Genomic DNA, 11805 nt, shown 5'->3' with positions numbered 1-11805 from the left:
AGAAGGTCAGAAAACAGTACTGCTGTCTGCTGTTACCTACAGCAAGTCTGGTCTATCAACTTATGTTTAGCCATGCAGCATAAAAATAAAACCTCACTGATGTTTCCCATTTGTCAAATTCAAACTTTAACAGCATCAAAAAAATGCAGCAACCATCTCATTGTTCCATATGTTGTCTGGCTAATGTTTTTTAGGGAGAATGTTATTTTCTGAAGTTGAGCTTCATATTTCAACCTGCTTTTCCTCTACAATAAAGCCAAAAGTGGCAGTATATATTTAGTCTGGACATGATGCATCTAAAGATTCTAAATGCACTGGGAAATCAGCCAAACTGACCAAACCTCATCTGATTAAATATTTAGAAACTACTCTTTTGTCGATAGTAAATATTTCACCATACTGAAGTTTAGAGCATCGTTTAATTAGAATTTGTGAAAGCTTCACAATCCTAAAGCTGCTGTTGTGCTGAGCTGTAAAACATTGGCAAACCAATCTGAAGATCTGTTACGTTCAATTACTAATTTATTTTGTAACATAACAGTAGAACAAGCTTGTCTGCTGTTAACTGCCAATCATTCACTAACAGGACAGTGTTACACTGAGGGAACCTGATGTGTGAACCAGCTTCATAAAACAGGAGTTTAGTAATGAAAAATCAAGAACATTTTTAAACTGCTTTACTAACAGTTAGCAGGTTATCATGATGAACATCAGTTGTTTAAACTCTAGCATAAAATTATGAAATGTGGTGTAATTTAAACAGACTTCCTGTTATCCTTGTAACACCTGCGTAAAACTGTTTTTTATGCAATGGTTAGCATAATTTTCACTGCTCTAAATGTGAAACAAAATACAAATAGTTGACTTGTCCTTTTTTTCCTGACAATACTCTCCAATAGAGTTGTCTCAATACCGATATTGGTAAACAGACCGGGTACCGGCGTTAGTTACTTCTAAAGGCAAGACGTACTCCAGGCTGATACCATTATCTGCTGGATTTTCCTCTTTAGCTGCAACTCAAAGGCTAAACCACATTTCATACCAAGTGGCTGTGGTAATACCACCTGGTTATTACCACAATAGGTTATTAGCTGATCCTATGGGAAAAAAAAAACAGAAGAGGAGAGAAGTTAGATGGCAGGAGGGGGTAAAATGTCTGTAGTGTGATTTTAGCTAAATTCAGTTTCTCTTTATTTCAGTGTTAATGTGTCACAAAACTTGCAACAATCTGTGGTGTTTCAGCAAGAAGAGGAAGCCTTTCTTTACAGTTTAATGACAGTTACATTAATAACGGTGACTATGCCAGAGTGAAAATCTGTGAATGTCATCTCCACCTTCTTTCAGAAGGAGTGGATGTCAGTATCTGCCAGTGCAGAAAGTGAGTAACATGTACGTAGCTTTAACACAGGCCTTCTGGGTAAATCTGATTACAATCCTCTCCCAGCAACATCCACAGCTCTGATCAGCTGAAAGAAAACCTACACTGTGTTTGAGACATTAACAGACACCCCGAGCTTTTATGAAACAGAACAAGTGATCGCACATTCACACTCAAACAGACAGACGATGCAAGGTTTTACAAAAAGATTACAAAGAAAGATGGGTGAATTTGTGAGTATTAACGTTCGATGTTAGACTGAAGGAGCGACTTACGAGGCTTCTGTCCCCATACGTATAGATGTAGCTTCCAAGAAGAGTAGTAAATAAAGCCCAGCACCAGCAAGGCACACAGGACAAACAGCAGCTTGTGTGTGGGCTTCATGGTCTAAGGTCATTCACATGGCACCATCAAGGTCATCACCTGTACTGACAAGCAGAAAAGAAGCGAGTTTTAATAGCAGACATCAGCAAAGGGAAGACAAAAACACACACAGTGCCAATGACCGCAGGGCAGATTTGGAGAAAAAGTGGAAACAAAACAAAAAAAAACTGCTGATACAGTTATTTCAGATAACAAGGTAATAATATCAAGGTAAGGAAATATACCATCATCTTCCTAAAATTATGGCTAAAGTCCTTTTCTTGTCAAAAAATATATATTTTAGGAAGGTGAGGATATTATTATAAGTTTATTATGTAAGAATACTTACAATATCATTGCTTCCTGAAACAGTGGAAATGGTGGGAGAGGATTACTTGCATACATACATGAATGGTAATCTGTCTATACATTACATAGCTAACTAAATCAATCAATATAAAATATCAACTCTGACTTGGACACTGAACTAAATGCATCTTGCTGACAGGGAGCTGATAGCAGGTTGAGTTATGGGTAGGACGCTGTAGAGCGCGCCTGGTTCAAAAGCGGATTTAAAACTTTGGCTGAAATGGCGCATTTAACAAGCCAACAGTAGATACAGAAGAGAGAAAACTAAAGAGAACGTTAAGTTGAGCTAATCCTGTTATTGCTTAAATGGAGGAGCAGACCATCTATCTTGTTACAGAAAGTAATAAGTGAGCTTGGATCTTTTTAACCACATATTATAGAAGATTTGCACTTGACACACCCTGCTGTAACAACAAGCGACAAAATGGAGCGGGAAATGTGGGACAATGCATTGCGTACTCAAATTGTGATCTATACGAAAGCAGTAAAATCTTAAAATAATATGCCAGGATTAATTCGGCCTGGGACCTCTAATTAAAACGAATTAGTAAGACCGGATCAGGCTCAGACACAATGTCTATGGACTCGGTCTGGATCCGGTTGGATTTTTTTATGTCTGAATTTTTGTAACTTTTAAACATTTAACACCAAAATGTTACATGTGGACCGCTGCTGGACTACCAACCAACAATAGGGTTCAGCAGATTTCTGGGAGAGACCCTGTCATTGTTCTGTCAGTGGTTTTTAATCACTGCAGAGAAAAAATTAGATATGTTCATCTGTGTGATGGGATCTGGATTCTCTGTTCAACTTGCTAAATATTAAGTAAACCACGTGAGAATTATGTGCAACTGAATAGCCAAGACCAATATTATTTAAAAATTGACAGGTTAAAATAAAATATGATGCTAAATTTTTGAGGCTGTCAGTCAAAATGATGGACAAAAAACAGTCTAGTGACATCCAATTTTCAATCAAGAATACTTCCCATCCCTAAGAATATAATGTTTCTATCTCTGACGTATGTTTCTATAAATTCAAAAATCAGACAGTGATGTGTGAAAAATAAAGTCTATGCAAGGGAAGTAATTTGCTGCCTGTGTAGACAAAAATATTTTGGAGTGTAAATGAGAGTGATTCTGAAATCTCTAAAAACCGTGTCCTGATTCCTGCCTGATTTCTCCGTGCAGCAGATACAGTTTTTTCTCAGAAAGTTATAATTTCTCCTCAACTGAGAAAAGCCTGCATTATCATCCCAGCTGATGGACTCTGGCCTCATGTCTACACTGAATTAGACATGATTCAGTTTCACAATTGGCAAAGAAACAATTCTTTGTCTATTGTGACAAATAATTATTTTAATATATGTGAAACACAAAAGTTAGCACAACTTCAATACAGCAAGAAAAGAGGATTGGGTTTATTTGTGACTTTAAATAACCAGCAAGGGATGCATCATAGGCAGAGGAGCACAGAAGAGTCAAAACTTGTACTCAAGAGTAGCTCTACTTCAACATATTTTTACTTAAATAATTTCTTGTAAAGCTATTTTTACTCAAGAGTAAAAAACTATTTGGTATAAAAGCTACTCAATTACTGAGTAACTGAACAAAAAGTCTGATTTAATATTAGAAAATGTTAATATTTCCTATTTAATTTAGAAAAATTAAATAGGACTGCATGTATGTTCTTTCATTGAATTTACTTGTATTGGAGGATCCAGAAATTCTACTCAATAGTAGTAATAGTTCATAATACTCAAGTAACAGTAAAGTGTACAGTGCATTAAAATTCTCCTAAAAGTACCATATTCCCCAAAAGGTTACTCAAGAAAATACAACCAGTACTACTCACCTCTGAACATAAAATTAGTAGCCTATTCTTGTTTAGAAGCTTAATGTGACATATTGGCATTAGGGCTGCGCTGATAAAACAGCCCTGATTTAGTTCATTTTGGAAGATTGGTGATTGGGCGATACTTGCATGTGAAGCCAATATTATCAACCGATTTTATCTAAATCACCCACTGTCCTTTTTTACTCTGCAGCAAGAGAAGTTTGACTGACTGACCCACCCACCAACCAACACACACAGGCAACAAAAAGCCCCCCAACGGTAACAACCCAAGGAACTTCCTCAAAAAATTAACAAACATTCAAAAAAAAAAAAAAAAAGTCAGTATCGGCCAAAATCAGAATTGGCTGGTCAGGCGTTTTAAAGATTGGTGATCGGCAAAAAATTCAATTGGTGGACCTCTTATTTTGGCATGGATTAACTAGTGATTTAGCCAACGTTAGCTGCAGCCTGCAGCATTACTCAACTTGCTTGGTTTGTTTGGAAAATGTTGTGCCTTTTGCTGGTTTGCTGCCATGACTAACACGCACACCGGTAGCAGCTCTGGCTTCCAATGCATAGCTGCAACTCTCTGTCTGCCACACGGGTGTAAACCTGGTGCAAACATCTTATGTTGCATTTAAAGACAGCTTGGATAAACAGGTTATCAATGGAAAAAAGTGAACGGGACAGAGATCACAGATATGGTGACTACAGGAGTCCTTTGTGTATCAAATCAGGATAGCAATAATAGAAAGCTGTCCAAGCTATGGTTTATAAAACAAAATGGCTCAAATAAAATAAACCACCAGCTGACTCTATGGGCGAGCAATAAACCAGGTCCAACAGGAGGCATGGCACTTCTGTCATGCAACTTCAATAAAATGTATACATTAGTTTCCATAAAGCCACCAACACAAAAACTGTTGAATAAAGTTCACCCCAAGCACAACTAATTTCTCAAACTTAAAAAGGCCTGCTAAAAAGACTAAATTTCATAAGTTATATAAAAACTTAAGTCATGGAATTGTTAAAGTTCTTGGTAAAATGTAAAACATCGGGTAACACTACCTAAACCAAGAACCAATATTTATTCAGGTAAATTAAATGGTGGCAAACTGTTGATAGGCTAAAAGTCATCTGACTATCAGACTGTTGACTCTTGAAAGCCAGCCCTTGCATGTGTGAAGAATTAAAACAGCAATAACTACATGCAACATTTATCCAAGTGTAACCAAAGATAATGAAAATGAAAGAAATGCAAAAACTTTTATATCCTACACAGCATTCTAGAATACCATAAATATTTTTTCCCTCTGTCAGACTTTGCTTCAGATGAAGTTCTACACAAAATTGAATTAAACATGAACAGAACTCAGATAGCGATCACCACAGACATCACCTGCGGACCCATCCCACCATATAACCACAGGTCCTTAATCGTTTAGTGCAGCTTCTTGCAGACGCAAGACGAAAGAAAGAACACTAAGATCAACAATTCACTCAATGAGACCAGCAGCTGTAGTCCATGGAAGAAATGTAGGTTTAGATATGGAGCTAGACCTACATTTTTCCAAAGTCTGTACTAAATCATCCATTTACCATCTTAAAAAAAAATACCAAAGTTAAAAAAATTTATATCAAAGTGGGGTTACTGTAAATAATTATTTTAGTAATCAAAAAAATCTATTTATACGATTAAATCGAAATTTATATATTCAGTGACGTGCGGTCAGGGGAGGCAGGTGAGGCAAAGCCTCACCTGTCATCATGGAAATATAATATATAATAATAAAATCATTTATAAAGATTTTTTCACCCTGTGGTTTGTACTATAAAGTACCTATTTTTCATGTAATTTATCTGATTATTTTTTTCTTCAAAATCGCAGAATTTTCGCATTTTCCCATTGGAAGCTTTTCCCACTTTTGCTTGGAAGTCGGTGAGGCTTCGCTTCCAAGCGAAGCTGGTGAGGCAGCAGCGAGCTGAGCCTCACCTGGGATTGCGCACTCTCGCTAACTGCACCGGTTGCCATTCTATTAGAGCATGCTCCTCCTGTCTGTAAGTCGCCAATAAAATGGTTAAAAACCTTTAATGTATGAACTGATTTTAAATAATTTAGCTTATGTATTTAATGTACTGTGTTTTTATTGTCACCAACTGTGTGTGTATCGTGTTTTGTGTGCTGAGGAGCGATCAGAAACGGCAGAGAACAGATTCGAGGTGAGGTAGGCAGTTCTCGTGCCTCATCGCTGGGGTCGCTCATGATCCCAGACATTGTGACTCCACAACTGCAGAGTAAGAGACAGTAACAGCGAGCTAGCTATACAGTAGCTGCGCTGACACAGAGAGCGAGAAAGACGTGGTTTTGAGTTGTTTCTCCCTTTGCTGTTAAGCACAGCACTAAATTAATATCTACATGTCTAAGTTTGATTGAGATAACGGAATTATTCTGCGGCGGCGGCGCGGCTATGGATGGCATGTAAAGGAATAGCCTTTTTGCCCTCCAGCATTGTACGCATGCGCGAAATTTCCTTACGTAAACAATAACATGCAGGGGGTTCGATTTGTAAATCCGATTATAATTAAGTCGGTGCCTCACCAGCCATGAACCTCACCACACGTCACTGATATATATATATATATATATATATATATATATAAAATATTGGTAAATTCTGCCATAGCAGCACCATCAATATTGATCCAAATTTTCATATATGTGCATTCCCAATTACTTTTATGTAGCTTAGAAAATTAACCTGTAACAAAAAAAGCATGTTTTTTTTTTTATTTCAAACTGGACAAAAATTACACAAAAATCTGAAATTTTATTAAAAAAAATAAGCAGCAGGCTGACAAAGAAACTTAAAAAAATAATAGATGTATTGTCATTGCACAGCAGAGCAACAATATTGATATTGATAAGATCAGCTCCAAAATAACAACACTTCTCAACCTGGACAGGTCTGCTGTTGAAAATAAGATGCCAACACTCAAATGACTAAATCAAATCCAGTACCACATCTGGTCTGAGCCAACACCTCTGGAAGCCGTTAGAAAAATACACTCAGAAATTGGGCTTTAAACTTTGCAACTTTTTCCTTTTTTGGATGCACTCATTTGTGAGAGTCTGCATTCTCTCACATGAAGATCAAATCGAAAAACAGATCCAAGATGACTGATAAACACCTGCTGCCCTAAGACTTGCAACCAGCTCCTCCTGCTCCGACTATGAGAAAGAAGACATAATTGCTTTTTCAGGATTAGCCATCAGAAAAATGACAGCCCTAACTGAAAAACAATAACCCGGATCCCCATTACCATTACATAATTTTAAATCATCAGTGAGTCTTTGGCTCCAGTAGTGATTATGCAACAACCTGCTCTCTCCCTTTGGTAAAACTTTCCAAGATTTTCCCAGGTTAACGTCAAATACATACCCTGAATATCAGGCATTAGATAGTTTTTCCCCATAGTTGGCATCTATTGAAAATGTTTTAATCCATTGATATAATTAATTAACCTAAAGAGAAGTAGAATTTTTGCATTACCCAAATGGTCTATTAATGTTTCTTGAATGCACCTATAGAACAAAAAATAACTGATCTGATTTGCAAGCATGCTTAATCTGACAGTCAAGTTCACATAATTTATTTGTTTATAGCTTATTCAGGACTTCACTTGTTTTATTTGAAAATAATCCAAGCTCAATATTCTTTGAAGTTGTCAGAGGGGTAAGGATGTATTCTAAAGTCGCAAACATGGCTTATTACAAGGGAAAGTAACTTACTCTACACACTAAAAGGCAGAACATTCACAAAGAAGCAGAAAATGTGTCTGTTAGGGAGCTGAATGAAGTTCTACCAACCAGTTTACATAGTTACCTAATGAATTAAATATTATTCCTCATGAGAGCAAATTTCCTGATTCAATAAAAAAAACAAAAACAATTTTAACCATCATTTTATATTATTTTAGCATCAACAGGAAATTGTATGACTTGGCTAAACGTGTTAACTCATGTTTAGCCAAGTGTTAAAGCATTTTTGTTTTAAATCTTTTGTAAATACAGAAAATCTGAAAGGTTTGGGAACCTCTGATCTAAAACATTGGGGTCAGAGACCTTTGTAATCCATGTTCAGTGGAGATAACATTTAGGTTCTATGCCCATCAGCTGTTCAAACACTAATACAAAAATGAGATCCACAGAAACTGAAAATATAGTTATCAACTCTTGGGTCAGTAATAAAAGAAAAAGCATTTTGCTGCTTTTTTTATAGGCAATGTCAAAATTCTAATATTTTACTTGTGTGTGTGTATATACTTCTACACACATTTTTTTCTTTTAACGTACCCTTTTCTTGTAAAGAATACTTAAATGTCCCGTTTATGAGGTGATTTCCGAAGGAACGAAGGAAAAAATAAAAAGATTTATCGAAAAACAGCCACATCGTTGTTCAGTTTAACCACAATGACAGTTCCCACACAATGTTTGGGTCTTCAGAAACTTTACAGTTTAAGTCATAACGAAGTCTCAGTCATTTACCTGACAAAAACATTCCGAGTCCGTTAGCACAAGCAAACATAACGGGAACTTTATGGTCTAACAAAACGAAGCAGTTATTTTTAAGTCATAACAAAGACACTTATTTCAAGTGTCGTGTCTCACTCTGTCTATTGTTACTATGTCTGTGTGATATACAAATATTAGTCTGGAATAATAAAAAGGAGGAAAATACGAGGCGACCGTTGTGCGTTAGCTAACCGCTATGCTAACTACGCTACGTTGGCACAGCATAAGCCTGAACCACCGGGCAGGCCTTCTACGTAACACAACGTTGGTGGAGATATTTTCTCAGCTGACATAAAAATGTTTCAGAATTTCCTTGAAAAAAGTCCACACGTATGCCGAAGTCCGCAACATAAAACATGTAGCGCATCAGACAACAGCTAACCAGGGTCCCTTAAATTAAACTACAACCGCAGCTGCGAACTGAACGTAACGACGTCTTGTCCTCAACACCACAATTGATTGTAAATTAGTGACAGTCCGCGGATGTTACCTTTCTTTTTATTTGAGTCCCAGGGTGTGAAACAGATGATTCCTCAAATAAAATTATGTACAGGTTGAAGCAACCATGCTTCCCTTCCTCTCCAACACATTTTGGGAACATCTGTGGAGGTCCTTAGTCCATGAAGCAGAACAGGGCCAGCATGACTGCGCCGTTTCAGCCAGTCTCAACAGCTCTGTGAGAAGAGCCTTCAGAGATTCCCAGGCGCAGCAGCTCACTAAAGTCCATAAACAGCCACTGGAGTCATATGAGGATGTCCGTCTGTGACTGACTTAAGATGCGCCCTTCTGCTCCCCGTTTTAGAGGGGTTTAGATCATCGCACAAGATCATCCGTTTCTTCACGAAAGGTATTACTCACATCAACGTTGCACTGTTCTGGTCTTCGCTCAGTTTGAAAGCATTTATACCCAGCCCAAGCCTCAGCCCCCTTGCAGCTGTAATAGTCCTGGCTCGGCTCAGCAGCAGTGAAACAGATCATCAGACCTATAGCGCTTGTTGGTCTACTTCTCCCACGCTACGATAGTATGTGCTGGCCAGCAAAGTTTTGTTATTGTTTTTTTTTCTTCCTTTTTTTCTTTTTCATTGAGTTAGGGCGGGTGAGACCTGGCATGTTTTGTTTTACAATGAGCTGCGTTGTAAAAGTGGCTCTTTATTGTGGTAATTAAACCATACAAAAACTATCTAAAACATTTATTTCTTGTAAGTTTGATGCTTATTAAGGCTTACAGAAAATAACCACAAAATTCAGCCTCGGAAAATTAGTATATTGCATAAGATCACTTANACTGATATAAATTTGTTATAAAAGTATTACTGATTGCACTGTAAAAATTAGGTAACTTTATGTTATTAAAGGTAAAGTTTAAACAGTAATGATTTATTGGTTAAAGTGTCATTATTTACCGAATGACGCTTTATGACAACAGTCATAAATAGTGTGCGTTCGAGTCGAGCACACATGGAGATGCAGAATCAACGGAGGGCTGCGTGATGATACCCCGGGACGACTGCTCGCTGCACGAGAAAGGGACAAGATCCGTTTACCCACAACCCGGGATTCTGATTCGACTGCGGCCCTGCACTCGACCCAAAAGATTCCAACGATGCTGACGTTAAAGTTATCTGCTGCCAAGATCGTCTCTTCATCTGGGTTTGAGTGAAAACTGCATCCCCAAAGTTTCTATTTGGATTGGTTGGATCCTTCAGGCGGCTTCGAGCCAAGATCGAGATGGACAAAGAACTCTGCAGCTGAAGAAGAGCCGGAGCCACAGAGTGTTCTGCACATGTGGCTTCAAATTGCACTTTTCTCACCAGCTGGGTTCGAGACCCCAAGGACAAAGACAAAGACCAAGGCAAAGATGAAGATAAAGACAAAGATAAAGAACAAAGGCAAAGAGGAAGAACTAGTGTGTTCCTTCCGTGAGACCAGCTCGTCTACCTCTCCATGGACCAGAAAGATCGTGAGACGAGGAGAAATGAGCTACAGAGCTGCAAGACAAGAAGCTGAGGACCGCTACGCGCATGAGGAAGTCACCCTGAGGCCCGAGACCTGCTGCTCTGACTCCGTACTCTTCCTGTACTGGGAGCTTCCTGCTGCTGCAACATTTCCATCATCAGGCCGGTTCTGGGGTTCAAGATGCCAACCTCTGTCCATCTCTCTCAAAGTTTACTTTTTTTAGTTCACCAATAAGTAAAATCAAATTTTACTTATTTGATTATTTCTGACCCCTTTAAAATTGCATTACTAAAAAAATAATTAATATTAAGACAATGTTGAACAACAACAAGGTGGCGCAACAACGTGAAAAACGCTCGAACTAGAACTGGTGGAGCAAAACCTTTGGACGTCCCTTCAGACCGTCCGATGCAGCTGCGAGACTGTGAGTATGTGGTCCATATGCAGGGCTCCCAGGGCAGCGGATGGAAGGGTTGTTCATCAGAGAGCACATTACCCAGGGGTTCAGTCTGCATGGATGTAGCAGGCCCCATGGATAAGAGAAAAGAGAGGTCAGGAGTACCTCTTGGTGCTGATGGACATGGTGTAACAGTGACGGCTGTAGAAGAGTACGTCTTCCCCTGCAGAGAAACTCCGTTCAGGTCAAGGTAAGCAGGGAGGCAAAGGCACTTCTCCTTATGGCCCAGAGAGGGAAAGGGGAGGTTGCAGTTTACAGTGTCATTGAAAACAGGGCAGAAAGTTTGGATTAAAGCTCAAGATCGGCCTATAGTCACGGTGATCAAGCTGAAATTCAATGGAATGGATTGTGTGAAGCAAGTACTGCACTGGAAAACAGTACTACTAATGAAGAAAGGGGTCCACAAGGTCAGTGCTCAAGCCAGTTCTTAGCTAAAGTGAACCAGAACATTNCAAGTTGGTAGTTCTTCTGCCCCACAGTCACTGTGATTGTATTGTAGTATTTAACATAAATTCACATAATTAATCCACATAACTCAGCTCATGTTTAACATAATATATTAGAGTATAGTACAGAAAATAAAATCGCAAAATTCAAAGACCCACAATTGATAACTGAAACATTACATTGCATCAAAACTTAAAACATGCTTAACACGAAACAAAATAAAGTTGGTGGTCAACATTAGTCCAGCTGTTTCTGCCGCTATACATTAAATAAAATACAATAAATAACCCTAAGCAAACTGGTTCCCACTGAAAAGTTAACAGTTGTAAAATTAAACATAGCCAGACATTTATCACGATAACAGTTTAAACAATATACAAGGACAAACTACACACAGAACCCATTATGATTAAATTTATATATATA

At 38.2% G+C, this 11805-nt stretch overlaps 1 long non-coding RNA gene across 1 annotated transcript; it reads right to left on the bottom strand.

Annotated features, from left to right (window-relative positions):
* Positions 1-1257: 1257 nt before the first annotated feature.
* LOC103132664 (uncharacterized) lies at positions 1258-9538 on the bottom strand. Its single transcript, XR_475600.2, has 2 exons — positions 9010-9538; positions 1258-1801 (listed from the first exon to the last, which is right to left on the bottom strand). It is a non-coding gene; the product is annotated as an uncharacterized LOC103132664 (long non-coding RNA).
* Positions 9539-11805: the final 2267 nt, after the last annotated feature.

The sequence above is a fragment of the Poecilia formosa genome, unplaced genomic scaffold, assembly GCF_000485575.1.
Source record: "Poecilia formosa unplaced genomic scaffold, Poecilia_formosa-5.1.2 Scaffold1199, whole genome shotgun sequence".
Classification (NCBI taxonomy): Eukaryota; Metazoa; Chordata; class Actinopteri; order Cyprinodontiformes; family Poeciliidae; genus Poecilia; species Poecilia formosa.
This window is presented reverse-complemented; position numbering and strand designations above follow the sequence as displayed.